The 14,989-nt window shown below is 45.8% G+C and overlaps 1 protein-coding gene across 3 annotated transcripts in view; it reads right to left on the bottom strand.

The window, feature by feature from the left end:
• Positions 1–14,989, bottom strand: part of LOC142582929 (hemicentin-2-like) — a 275,657-nt gene that overhangs the window by 118,818 nt on the left and 141,850 nt on the right. The gene's annotated exons all lie outside the window — the stretch shown is intronic.

Raw genomic sequence — 14,989 nt, 5'->3', positions numbered from 1 at the left:
ATATATATATATATATATATATATATAGAGAGAGAGAGAGAGAGAGAGAGAGAGAGAGAGAGAGAGAGAGAGAAGAAATTATCAAGACCAATGGAGCACGTACCTTCAGATGCAACAAATTAATTGTCCATGCATTGCAGTGCAGACAACACGTTACCCTTCACGTCGTCAGCCGTGAGCGTCCCATTGAAATACGCTACAGAACCAATCCCATCATCTTACCTGCAAAAGAAAGAACAAAATTATCAGATCATACATGTCACAAGTTCTAAAGTAATGGTTGCAATAAAAGTGAGCAGCCCTGCAGGGTCCGCAACTAAACTGCCTGTGGAACCGCACTACCTCAGTCACGCCGCCATTCATTGTGGGTTATATAAATTTTGAATATCACAGCTACTATGGTACTGTCACACACCCACACACAGGCGCACAGGCACATCCGCACGCACGCCACCATTATATTACCTATATTTTGACATATCACGCTAGCTTTTCACGTTTAAGTTCTATTCAATACAATCCGAAGTCCTGGAACACTATGTTCTCCTAGTTTCGACAGTCGTACTTTTCTACACGTTGTTCTCGTCAACTACATATCCTTCACGTCATAAAACATAGCCGCATATGACCTTCAGTGCACAAATAAACAGCGTGACATCAAATAAAGCTCTCCAGCGGTGTCTTGTAAAAGACGGCCGGCAGATTCCACGCCCTTTGGGAATCGATGTTATGCGAAGCAGTGTGAGAGGAGCCTACCAAGTTAACGAAACGACCACGAGAGCACCAGGATGTAGGCAGCTAAGTATCAGTCGATTTATATATATATATATATATATATATATATATATATATATATATATATATATATATATATATATATATATATATATATATATATGTTTCTAGAAATAGAGAGCGAGGGATACATACATGCATACATACATACATACATACATACATACATACATACATACATACATACATACATACATACATACATACATACATACATACATACATACATACATACATACATACATACATACATACATACATACATACATACATACATACATACATACATACATACTGTCAAAGTGGCAAATCTTCGCCAAGAAATGCTTCGCGTTTAGAAACATGCTGTCATATCTCTTTTCTTGGGTGAAAGCATTAGTAATTATGAAAGACACTGACTTCTTGTTCAGCACTATCTCACGCCATAGGTAGCTCATCGGGTTTGTATTTATGTTCGGTAATACTCGGGAGTAACTTCAACAAACAAATGATGCAAGGATAGTGCACAACCGAAGGCACCTGGAACTTTGCACTTCTATCCATTCGCGTTATGTCACTCAGAATATGATGTTGAAGCGAACTCGGCTGCCTGCCCTCGAAGCCTTTCACTTTTCTGACTAAGCATCCAACTTCTTTTTCTTTCGCCTGGAGTTCTTTTAAGTATGCCAAGAACTTCTCACTTTGCACGTACGAGGACGAATTCAGCTTTAAGTAGGTAGTTATGTGTGTTTCGGAACTAAATGAATAACAGATTCGAACTAGTTTCCGCTGAGACACATCAGCAGTCGAAAGCAGTGCCGCCATCACGGGGGCGTATCGCGCGGGTGGCGGCGTCTTAATGGAAGCCGAATTCCATCGCACTTCCACGCCACGCATTAATCTTTGTGAAGAGCCGCGGTGGCAGCGACGGCGCGATAAAAAGGCGAACGCGCTACACACAAGAAAAAGAGAGACTGAGAGAAAGGAAAGAAATGTGGTGGATGAGAGAGAGAAAACTCTCTTGCGGTTGCGCGCACATATAGGTTAGGTCAAAGAATTGATGTGGATCAGGCCAGAGAGACGTCCGGGAAGAAGAATAACGCCATACAAGGAAAAGGTCTCGAGAAAATAAACGCCAACGAAAACAAGAAAGCAAAACGAAGGAGAGGCTGCCTGAAAATGCTACTTTGCCGCATAGTGGGTCGACATAAGGGAAAGCCCGCCGCTTGCATCGCATGCCAAAGAATGTCGCGGCGGGAAGTGAGCTTTCAAGTAGATTGCTTTTCCCCGCAAAGCCAGTGCACAGAACCGGTGGGCGGTGTTGGTAATTTAGAAGGAACGTTTCTACCTGCCCAGATGCTGGCGCATAAATATCCCCGTTTGGGATGAGGCGCTTTCTCTGACGCGGTACCTCCTTTTTCCCCCTTTCTTTTCCTTTCCCGCGAAGGTCGCCTGCTTGGAATGTATTAAGTAAATCGAGTGCACTTTAATCGAGTGGCTTGGGCTTGACTCTTATTTCTCTCTTCTTACGGCTGAAACGCATGAAAAATTGTGTCACCACAATTAGCTTAGCAGTTCACCCGTTTCTTCAAGCCGGAACCTTACGATCGCCCTTATGCGTTATATTGGTCTCACTTCACCAACTCCTCTTTTTCTACGCTTGCTGCTGTGTTAATTCGATGCTGTAATGCTCAGCTTTCGCGACCTAATAAAAGGAGGAACGATTCGCCTATTTTATATTTACAAATAATTACATCCTTCCGTTTTTCGTGATAAACCCGTCATCTGAGTATGAGCCACGCGCGAAGTGGGGGACTGTGGAATAATTCTGGACACCTCACACGTTTAACGTGCTAATGCAGGGTACTAGCATTTTTTTTTATTTTACCGCCAGTTTACGCATACTTCACGCTGCCATGAACGCTAATGTAATTCACCTGTTGCGAAGAAAAACTAACGAGCGTTTACAGATAAGGCCTTGCGACAAAGGTTCTTTAAGGGGCCCTCGAGCTACGAATGTCAGCATTTTTTCTCACCTTTTTTGTGCAACCTTTTGTATGAAGGCTTTAAAGTTCAATACACATACTGCAGTCTCCAACTACGTGTTTTGTGCGAGGCGAGACAAGACGTGGTGCTGGGTTTCCACGGCATAACAGTGGCAGTAGTATCTCCAAAACCTGCTGGTATTCTGGCCGCTTCATGACAGCAATGTTCAGAGGCGCGTCTCTCACACTTAACACTAGCGCTCGCCCACTCAATGACTGGTTTCCTTTTCTACGTCTGAATTCAACCGAAAGAAAAAAAATTAGGATAAATGCCGGAACAACAGCGAAGCTTCGCCAGACACATGCGTTGAGGAGTAGCCAGGGGATGCGTTTTCTGGTTCCGGCTACCCACCGGCGTTCTTTCTCGGCGCGCTCATTTAAAATAGATTAACGTTCCATTAAAGCGCCTCCGTAATTCGCGGTGTTTATCGGCACCGCTTCCTCGGATAGCACCACTGCGCGGCGCCGGCATCGATCAGTTCGTGGAAGAAATCCGACGTGGCGAACGTTGCAGCACCCATCTCCTCTCTCTCCCTCCGCCTTTTCCCGCCTCTCGTGCACCAGGAATCGCGTCCATTAGCGACCATGCAAGGGCCTTCGGCATTGGCGATCGGGACGCGGCCGAGCGCTGCCGCCGAAATGCTGAAACGCAACTCTCGGAGCGCTCGCCGACGACAGCAACCCTTTCCACCCGACGCCCTCGCACTCCCGCTTCACTGGCGCTCTCGGCTGGCCGCTTGATGACTGCTGCGGACTCGGCGGAATTCGACCGAATGCTCGCTCCGCGTCGCGCGCCCAAGCACACGCAATCAGGAGGCCGCTCGCTGCCTGCCACGTCCGAACGGTCCTGCTTCTTTACCTCAACGGCAGGGCACTCCTTTCCGCAACACACACCACCCCAAGCCGCCGCTTTCCTCGCAGCCGATGCCGTGCGTGATGTGACGCGTGTTCCACGCGATGCCAGTGTTTTTATAACGCCGCCCTCGCGCCTTGGCACAAACACGGAAAACGCGAAGAAAGAAAAATTGAGGCAAGGAATGGGAAAGGGGGGGTGCGCTGTTTATAGTGAAAAAAGCTTTGCAGATCGCGCTTACGGGAAATTATCCCAAACAGCCTCGATGCAAGTTAATGTCTTCGTTAATGCCCTAGATTACCTTAAGCGTGGCGGTCTTTATGTGCGGCCGTACTGCGGAAGACTTATCTCTCTTGCCAAACAAGAGGCCCAAATTTTTAAAAAAATGTTTCTCTTGTTTTGGCGTTTGCAGTGAGCGCATAGATTATCTTGAAGTTCTTAGAAACTTAATTATTAACCCTTGAGCACGCAAATAATTTTCACAATATATATATAGTGAGAGAGAGAGAGAGAGAGAGAGAGAGAGAGAGAGAGAGAGAGAGAGAGAGAGAGCCAATTACTAACTGTGGCAGTTAGCAAACGGGAAACAAAAAGCAAAGTGCAAGGAGCAAGCACTTGAAAGTAGCTCCGCAGTTGAGGCAATTTTTCTTTTTTTTACTTCTAGAATACGAAAGAACGGGTGCAGTTTCTACTGGTTTAGTGATACACATCATTATGTCGCATAAAGTCCACTCTATGTTCCATGCAAGTGAACTGATACGTCACAATGCGTGAAGAAAGACACGAACGCCGCTCGTTTCCCCGCTCACCCGCCTTTCCTTTACAACTAGATATGAGAAGGGTGCGTCGCTTCACGTAACGTTCATCTGTTACTTTACAACGGGCATTTAAGAAATCATAATCAGAATTTGAATTTTAGTCTTTGATAGTTTGCTTCGTAAAGCGAAAGCAAAACCGCCAGCACGCCAACGCAATATATCGCTACTATGCAAAAACGTTCGCAGATGAAAAACAGCCCTGCACTGCATTCCGTGCTCCCATCCATTCCGTCTCTCTGCCTTTCGGGACAGAGACTGATGTGCATATATACGACTTTTGACCGCGACCTCGGAGGACTGGCACGTTATGACCGTCGCATTCAAGAAGACGTCGTGGAGACGTCGCCTCTCACCTCGCCCACCAGGCGCGGCGTGCGAGCTGGAATATTTTATGAATACAAATATCTCACTTTTCTTCTGCTTCAAAACCCTTTGATGCAACAGAGAAGAAAACCGGAAGTAATAAAGAAGAGTGCCATAAATTCGAAGATCTGCAACAAAGTGCATTTCGCAGTCTCCGCTAAGAACAAACAATGCGCACGCCAACACTCGCTAGCGGGTAGTAAAGAGAGGAGATGTTTAGAAGAGGATGAGGCCAGGCGTAAAGCCTCGCGCGCACGCTGGGAAGACGACGTCGTCGACGCGCCGCGACCGTCGGGGCGTCGTATATCAAGGCGCCTGCCGCGCCCGCCCACGTGCCCTTCTCCTGCCCTTTTCACTCTCGGCACTGCTTTCCGGGTGGGTCTCTCCGGACTCTGCGGTGGCGGGTGACATCTTGCAAGTGCACCACCCTCGGACGGCTCTCTACCCGGCCGCGGCTTGGCCCCGTGCGTGTGGTGTTCCGACGCCAGCGCCGACGGAGAAGGAGCAAAGTGCGACGGCGGCGAGGAGGGAGTGAGGGGGCGCGGAGGAGAAGGAAGCCGAGACGTCGTGCTCGCTGGCTGCTCCTTCCACCTTTGGCACGACGCCACGTCTCAGCCCGGGCTGCTCTGCACCTCGACTTCTAACCTAATTATTCCTTTCCTCGCGCCGTCTGGGCTCGCCTTCTGCCAGCGTCCTCTCTTTTTTTTTTTTCTTGGGAGAAAATAGATGAAAAGCGCCTTGCTGTCCCTGTCGCTTCCGTTCGTTAGCTGCTGGTCGCACGGCGCATGCGGAGGCAATACATCGCAGCTAGCTTTGTGTTTTTATCCTTGCTTTGTCGCGGGTTACGTGCGCAATCTGCTGGGCTATGCACAGTTCCTTAATCGACACTACACCTTCGTTCCCGCAGTTCGCGTGCGTGCGCCTGAATTTTCTTTTTTTTATTATTATTCGGGTGGTTTGGCACAAAATATATGTAGAAAATATGAGCACAGTGCAGATGTGAGAGCGCGAATATGTGTCTTTGCATACGTATGCACATGCATGTCGTTTAATGCTACATCGCTGTTTAGAGAACTGACGTCACAGTGTATATTCGTTTTAACCCAGTTTTTTTATACCTCAGGTAAAAGCCACACAAGAACGACCGTGGCACTGTTTAGTAAAAAACACGAACACCAACAACAAAAATAGAAGTTTAAGAGAATTAAAACACGTTTACAACAAAAATAGAAGTTTAAGAGAATGAAAACACGTTTCGACTCCACACGGTAGCCTGTTCACAACGGTCGATGGTTTTTAACACGACTGTGTCATGATCATCCCTGACTAGACGAGCTTTCGTCAAACCATAAATTTCAAAGAAAGAGTATGTTGACATTTCGTTGATGGGATAATAAGACTAAATATCACCCATTACTAACCTGCGTATCATGATTCATTGAATGTGGGCTTTTGTAATGCAATAATCAGGTGGCTGGAAGCTGAATGGAATAGAAATCCATGTTGCGTGCCGTCTAAACAAACACCGATATTGAAAGTCCATTTTGTGAATCAACAACATCTGGCATCGAGTGAACTGAAGACAATACTAGCGTTACAGTTAATATAATACTGTTATTACCTGATGCCTCCACCCCTTAAAGCCTACCGAAAAATATTGTTTGCTAATGAATGGAATAAAACACCACGCGTGTCATTACATTTTCCCCTTTTCACTCTTTATAAAACCTGCATACCCGCTTGAAACTATTGGTGCCGAAAGAGGGAAAAGAATAAAGAACTTGCTAATTATCTCCTCTAGAAGTGCAGACGTCCTCAAGCTTATGGCGATGGACGATCCGCTACCTGCAACGTCCGCCACCTCTGCGAACCTTCCTTAAAAATTCAGACCGATCGATTTGTATCTCGCAAAAGCCAGTCGTGCTTATGGCGACGATAGCACGTACCGTCCATTACGCCATTTCCAAATTGGGAAACTTACACAAAAGCAACAAAAAAAAAAAAATAAAGGACGGAGCCCGAACTCAGCCTCTTTCCCGGCTCAGTTTTGGAGTCGACACGTCGCGACGCAGAACGAGAAAAAGGGCAGTAACAGAAGGGACCGCCATTGCATGTGTTCTGACTCAGAATTGCGTTTTATTTTATTTTTTTCACTCAGCCGGCGGTAAGAGCCTTTGCCGTAAATATCATACAAAGAAGAGCGGCGTATCATGGTACGTTTTCATATTTTCGGTCACTCGTCTGAACGTTGTGCTTGCTGTTACTTAGAAGGCTGAGAACCTTAAACAGGAATAAAGCGATACAACAGGCGCCTATTACTGTGTACGGTGTTGGAACCAACCAGACAACGCAAGAAAGAAGTTCTCTTCTAGCTTCTTGTTACCTGCAGAATATTGCAAAATGTGTCCGAGGCTGCTTAAATCTACGAAAGTGAACGCGCCACTGTAACAACGTGTGTTGCAAATGGGGAGGAACTAAATTCAAATGCCCGGCGTACGTTCAGCCAGGCATTATAAGCGCTTCGTAAGACATTGGCAAGGCTCATGTTAAATACTTATTTTTAACGTACATGGGAGATCAGCTATGTTAATAATATGTACAATTTGTACTGTAAATGGTAAGCTCGAAAGAACGGGAACAAAGGAAAACAAGCGGACAGGGCATGCGCAATTTTCTTTCGCTCTTCTGATTTTACAATATGAACAGCCACCAATTCCCTTACCTTTCAGAGCACGCTTACTAGGAAGTTCTACAACACAATTTATTTGCTCTGCGGGGCTCAATGTCAAGCTCGAAACTCAAAGGCTGCTTCGAGGATTGGGGTCTTTTCTTTTGCGAGTGTGTGTGTCTTCGCAATGCCCTTAAAATCAGGTGGTCGCAATCTACACACTGTAAGCAGTGAAATAAATTTGCGTCATGTAACAGTTGCTACCAATAGCTTACAAAAAAATGCCTTCGATTTCTCAGGAAGTAGACGCCACGCCTTAATGACAGCGGTACCACTAATTTCTGCAGTTTGGTACCTTCGACACTAACACAAAAATGTTACTGTCATGACATCTTTTTTCTTCCATCAAACAACCCCCTAAGCTATCTATACCTCCTACCATATATATAAAGCTTCTCTTACGTAAGTGATGATAAACCTTGGAGGATACAATCATCTCGTTATCATGAGTGGTGGACGCTCGAACGCTAGCCAGTGAGAACATGATCTCACAATCGAGAAGTTTCGCGAGTACGGACCCTCGACATTAAGGCAAATTTTGGCATCTGCACGCCTGAAAGATGGTGCTGCCACCGCTTAGCCTGATACCATTGACTTATTCCAGTGCACTCATCAACAACGCAGGCAACGAGGCATGCTCATTTCGCACCGTCAGCGGTGCAGTTCCATTTCGGGAGAATATTTAGATCCGGTGTGCTTCCACTTCGTGTGAATAAAGGCCCTGCTGTAACGGCGCAGGCACTAATGAAACACCTTGCCGTGGTTCTTCAAAAGCCCGCCGCCAGCGCCAGCTCCTTTCGCACCTGCCCGAAGCCCATCTCATCTCCTGAGGGAACGGGATGCGCCGTCCCACAGTTCTCACCTCCGCCTCCTTACGAGGCTAGGCTTGGCTTTTGCAGAGACACGGGAGCCAAGCGGAACGAAGCCCACGGTCTTGCGCACTGATTGAAACAAATAGCGGATCTGGGCTCCACCGCTACCGGTAATTATCAGACGCTTCCGCTTTTTCTTCTTGCGCGCCTCTCATGCAAATGATCGGAGGAAGACATCGCGTTTCTTCGTCCCTTCACGGCTCATTTTAACTGTGCTGTTGCCCGCCGGTCGTCCCCTCAAAAACGTCTGTACCGTCCACTGACAGACAATTTAGGCAGAGCGTGCTACCACCGTTTACCCTTTTATTACGATAATTTCCACCTGTCCTGTCCCACGCAAAGTTATGGCCAGATTCATGTTTTAAGCAGAGGGAAAAATAATCTCCTTCCATTCCCGAAACCCCTCTTTCCCTCTTACAGATAATCCCTTCCAGTCTGTTCTTTCCTCATGCAAGTCTGAATACTCTTCTACACAGTCGCATCTTTGACGTATCGGCTTATTTTGCGCTTACATTCTTTTTCTACCACAATCTGTACCCACAGCGGGTGTTGCGCCTTATTCTGAGGACATCATCGTAATCGTCTTCATCATAATAAACTGCACAAAGTTTTACGAGAGTGCTAGCTTTCACACGGCGGTGCATCAATCTGTTCACCTCCAACCTTCTTTCTGTTTATCAACCCTTCTTATATCAGTTCTAATTAATGTTTGTTGTGGTCAGTGCTGGCAAGCTTACTACGCTTCGCTCAGTCTAGACTAGTGATTAAACATCGACTCAATGTGCTCCTACGAGTTTAACTTAAGCCAACTTCGCTTCCGGTTTTCGCTCAACTTAATCTTGGTTACCCGCTTGTCGGCGTAGTCCTCACGTTTTATCATTTTGTTGCGAAACTTAATGAAGGTGACTTAACTTCGACAGTTTCTCGAACGCACTCTTCCGGAATCCTGTCTTTCCTTTTCGCAGCACAGTGCAATCGTCTGAGCACCTTAATTTCCGCCGCTTGGATCTTTTTTTTTTTTTTATGGAAGTGAATGTCAGGAGAGGTTGGCGCCTTTATGTGGTGGCACCGGCTACTCCTTGTCACTTGGTAGACGAAACAAATTTGCGCAATAAGGGAGAATAGGGACACTTAATATAACACTCAGTAGAACACCGGTTCAATAAAAGATATACAGTCCAACAGTACATGAGTAGCAAAGTTCTGTGCATTAGTTCAGTTCACGTACGCATAGATCTTTTCAAGCTTAGGCTGTTTCGTCGAAACTGTACCGGTTCCAAAAAGGATCAACAGTTGAGACACTTACGTATCACGCTTCGCCTTTAACGTGAATGGTGTACAATTGTCCTTAATAAAGCGCCAATTATTTTGCGGTAATAGCTGTTATGATGGGCGCCTGACTTGCTAGGATGTGTCCCGTATCGTTGGTGTTTGTCCTAACACGTTCAGCTCCACCACAGGGCGGGAAGTTGGACAACTTGGTACAACTGCCTTTTATAACAGCGCAAATAGACGGAAAGATGAAAATAGAAGCAAAGTAAACACAACAAGGTTAACTAAAAAGAAATTTGGTAAGCTACCCTGTACGCTGGAAAAGGGACGAGAGATTGAAAGAAAGGTAGGAAGGGGATAAGATGAGTAGCAAGAAGGAAATGGGACGGCGCAAAACATTTAGGTGGCGCACGTCAATATATATGATTTTATTGTTGTATAGTTAATGCTTCAGCCTCGACTGGAGCCTCAGATTAATAAAGATACAGGATTTAGGATGAAATGATTTTTTTTTTGCGGAAACGGATTTCATAATCACGGCAGACATCAGAAGTTTCACAATTGTCAATGCATTTCAGTAATTTGCAACATTTCACCAATTTACTTTTCATCACTGACTTTTTGGGGTAGCTAAAGTAGAATTGAAATTGTACGCTATTCAAAGCATAAATTTTTCCTAGAAACCTTGTTGCTAAAAGCAGTTGTCAGGAATGCCAGCGCTAAGTGCTCTGTAAATTGTATTGCTGTTGCGGCTAACATTTTTTCATACTTCATTTTCACACAGTTCGGGAAAAAGTTGGCAAATTGTGCAGTAAGGCATCTCTCTGCATATTTTAATTACTTAGTTCTCAATATCTATTACTTAGTTGACTATATTGAGTACGAGTATATCATTAATGAGGACTATTTTTTTAATTATATGGCGATTGTCGTGTAGTTTCTGCCGTTCGTGACTGTCATAAAGCTTGGTTAGTAAAAAGTTTTGCCATTTTGCCTCAAGTTTCCTCATTTCAACAATCAGAGATAGTGGTAGCAGAAACGCACGGTATCGGGATCACGAGGGTGTGAGTACAAAGGTTGCTTAACAGTATTGTGCTACACGTGTACATTATTAAGTGAACGCGATTTACGATTCGCGCAAAAGCGAAATCGTTAAGAGTCGATGGATCCAGGAAGTAAGCATGCTATCAGACAATCAGTTCCCATCGCATGACCAGCATTTCGCCCGGATTCCATCACACGACCTCGCCTCACTTCCTGTTTCTAGGCCATACTCTGCATTGAGCGATATCGTTGCTTCGCCTCGTGCAGTGCTTCCCTCGAACTTCACGCCCTCAGAAAGACCACCATTACCGTTGCGGTGCCTACATCCCCTCGAAACCCTCCTAACTACTCCTGGAATCCAAAAGAAAACACAGTGGTCATTTTTAGACCTACAACAAGCCACACTACTGCTCCCGCATGAGAAACACAGCGCTCGCCTTCACATTTACACGGCTGGTTAAGTTTCTTCTGCAAGCTCAGCAAGAGCAGTGGTTATTCTCGCGAAGTCCGTCGCCATAAAATTCAAGACATCACATTTAACATCATTGACAGCTGCAGAACTCGCCGCCCTCCGTGCTGCTCTAGAGGTCCCAATTGAAGAACCGTCACAGGCATAATCAATCTTCTCCGTCTCCAAGGCCGCTCTGCAGTGCATTATGACGCCATTTCGTCATGGACCGGATGAGCAATTAGTCACTGACATAAGACTGCTTCATCACCACGCAATAGAGAAAAAGCACGACATAACATATCAGTGGGTTACCGGGTCATTGCGGTATCTACGGAACGACCGTGCAGATCAGGCCGCTCGATCTGCTCATCATGGTCCCTACCGTGTAGCTATACCGTTATCCAGGACAGACGCAGCTACAGGGCTTCGTTCGCTCGCATGGAAACTTACACTTGCACAGTGTAACTCGACGGAATTTACGAACGCTCGTCTCCACAACTTGGATCCGAATCTGCGGCTCCGCCTTCCGTGAGCACTACGTAGAGCTGAGGAGACGGTTCTGTGCCGCTTGTGGCTTGGCGTGGCCTTCACGAATGCAAACTCATTTCGGATCGGAAGGAGGGAGGGAAAGAGAAACGGAGAAGGCAGGGAGTTTAACCAGAATAACGTCCGGTTTGCTCCCCTACACCAGGGGAATGTGAAAGGGGAAAACAAAGATAACAGGGAGAGAGAGAGGAGGGAAGGAAAGAAGGATCGGTATGGACAACAGCCCTACATGCGATAACTGTATCTGCGAGGAAACAATCGCCCACCTTCTCTGTTAGTGTTCCCGCTTCAGTGAGCCCAGGAAACGACTTTCAAGAGCGCTAGATAGTCTTGACAAACGCCCTATGTCGGAGAAAAAGGTCCTGAGACACTGGCCGAGACCGTCCTCGGCACAGAAGGCTTTGGAAGCGTTGCTGCGCTTCTTGCGGAGGACTGGTCTTAGAGACAGACTTTAATCAGTGCCGTATTCTCCTATCCTTTTTCTCTTTTACTTTTAACCTTCCTTATTTTCTTTCTTTTTTTTTGTAAGATCTCTTTTCTATTACCTTTTATTCCCATTACCCCTTTTCCCCAGCACAGGATAGCCAGCCGGTCTGACAACTGCTAACTTCCCTGTCTTTCCGTCTATTTCTCCTCCTCCTCCTTCTTATAGTAGACTGTAAGCTCACGGCTCGCCTGCGATAGGGAAGAAACTTTCCTAGCAAATCTCTTTATAAACAACGGCTGTGTTACAATACCAGTTTTCAATGGCTAAATAGACAGCTAAGCGGACAGCAGCAATTTTAAGTATTGTTCTAATTTTTACGAAGTGGGCAAAGAACCCCGATTCGTGACAGCAGCACAGAAGTCAAAAACTATGCCGGATACTTTGTTGTCCAAACAAGATGGTGACTGAGCTAAATGCGTGGAAACTCAGTGGAAGGGTCGAGTACGCTCAAGAAAACCTAGCCAGGCATTCTTGGGCGCCTAAAATAAGCTACGCCATATTTTTCATGGCTTCGTGCATGCTATGTCTTAAAATACAGCAATAATATCGGCTTCCTTAGATTTCTCTTTTCAGTGCAAAATGGCGTCAAGTCACAGAGACGTCTTCCAGATTCATTCACTCACTCGGCTTGAATGCTGGCCAGAATTATAGCACGCCAAATTTGGGCTAGAAATCAAACTAAGGAAACAAAATACTCACAATGACCAGTCTAGTGAAAATGCTGTGACTGCTTCGCTCTATTATGGGAGGAAAGAAAGCTGTCCCGACAGTAGAACGAAGCTACAAAAAAAAAAACGCCATAAGAGTTTCTCGGGAGGATAGCTACACATTTGAAGAGACATTCATCCTGGGTCGGGTATCAGTCCGGGGACTAACGCCTACCCCCGGGTGGTTGCGCTACCATCCGAGCTAACAAGAAGAATAGCAAGTCACAGAGCGATATCGAATTATTCGTCAGCTGGAAGCTCAGGGATATTAAATATGGCAAATAACTTATGCGGAAATCTGTAAGCTGTATGACAATTTATGAAAGTGATAAATTGTCAGCCGCCCGGTACATTATAGTACGAAGTTCTAGGTGGAACTGCAATTGATTTCCCGATTATTCTATTTTGTCTCGATTCTATGGTGGTCACTGCTCATCGGACGCTGTTTTTCTCACTTATTAAAACTTCGGAAGTATACATTTCATCAGGCTCTTGATTGGCGCTTCTTTCGGACTCTATTATTTGAATTCCTCGCTTCGTGTGGTGACAAAGATAGGAAAATATGTACAGACGCCGCCAGAACACGCTTGAGCACCTTTTTGATTCTATTAACTGAAGTGGTAGTCATATCTAAATGGGCTATCTCGGCTTTCCAACCTCAGAGCGTATTCTTTCCAAAAGAGTAATATTTGCTCCTTACAAACAGTGTTTTCACAAGTTAAACTGCCACAAATGCGATTTATGTGTTTCCTAAGTGTGACGGCGGATGTACCATTACTATCATATCATTCTGAAGGTGGCGGTACACATGTAAGAGGTTACTAGCAGGCTTTAGCGCTTTAGGCCGTTATGCGTAGACATGCAGGACAACGCTGGTTTGTTAAAAGGAGGGTTGTTTCTTTAGTTCTTGAAGGTCTTGTGCACGGCAGTCACAGGACTCTAGCTACGCTAACACGCATGTACGATGCCTCTATTATTTGGAGAATACCAACAACGTTCGCCATCTCAACTAGAGAAGCTATGCTAAACTCTCTGGGCGTCGCCACGCGCAGTTTACATTTATATTATATACAGGTTATTCCGAACCTCGGGTTTTTTCTTCTTTCATTTGTAAATTTTACTTAAAGAGCTCTGAAAGGTGTTTACCGTCTAGACAGCGCTCCCTTAAAGCGGGATGTGTGCGGATGTCTCAGGGCGCTCGTAAGGCAGTCGCTAAAACTCGTTCAGTCTTCGCTTATCAGTGGACGTCCGTGTGGCCTCAGAGACCGTGAGCTGACTTGGTCGCCCACGAGTACACGGAAGCGTAGGTAGAGTTTCAACGTAGTCTGATCAATACCTTTATCACTTTCCTTCTTTTTTTTCACTCTTCTTCTCAATACGTCCACACTTAATAGTCAGGTAAAGCTTTGACATGGGGAAAAATCAAGCAAATGATACTTCTAGTTACCTTTGGCAGGCCCATAATATTTGTATTATGCAGTTTCAAATCTGTTTAACTGGCCCAAATGTAGTTTGGGCAGCTAAACCTATCACAACCTTCGGTTACACCACCAAGAACGTAATCCTCAATACAACGCTGGCCTTCTTTTTATTTTTTTGCAGCAAACGTGCCCGTGATAATGGAAGCGGGCATTCGCCCTAGATCGCTTTCAATCTATTAGAACCACCCGTCGCTTGCTGTCCCGGCTATTCTATGTCACCGCAGTGTCGACGATGGCTGCAGTGAAATATGACCGCAGCACAGGCTCACTGAGGCAAACGGGGAGAGCACGAATAAAACAGTTTGCGCGTCGCGTGCACAGCCGAATGGCTAAGACAGAAAGACTGCAACGACAAAGAAAAGCGCCTTCTTCAGTCTCAGTTTTTTTTTCTCTCCTTCCCTTCGAGTATAGGCCACCACTGCCGTGGCGAGAGAGAATGTTCCGCACTGCAGATTGCACCCGCGAGAGCCGACTTAATGGGACGCCGGACCAGCGTGACGTACGCGGGATCCAGTGATGCGTTAAGGTTACTCCATTTCGGTCGTTCC

The sequence above is a fragment of the Dermacentor variabilis genome, chromosome 5 (assembly GCF_050947875.1).
Source record: "Dermacentor variabilis isolate Ectoservices chromosome 5, ASM5094787v1, whole genome shotgun sequence".
Lineage (NCBI taxonomy): Eukaryota > Metazoa > Arthropoda > Arachnida > Ixodida > Ixodidae > Dermacentor > Dermacentor variabilis.
Note: the sequence above shows the minus strand (reverse complement) of the source record. Positions and strands in the feature narration are given on the sequence as shown.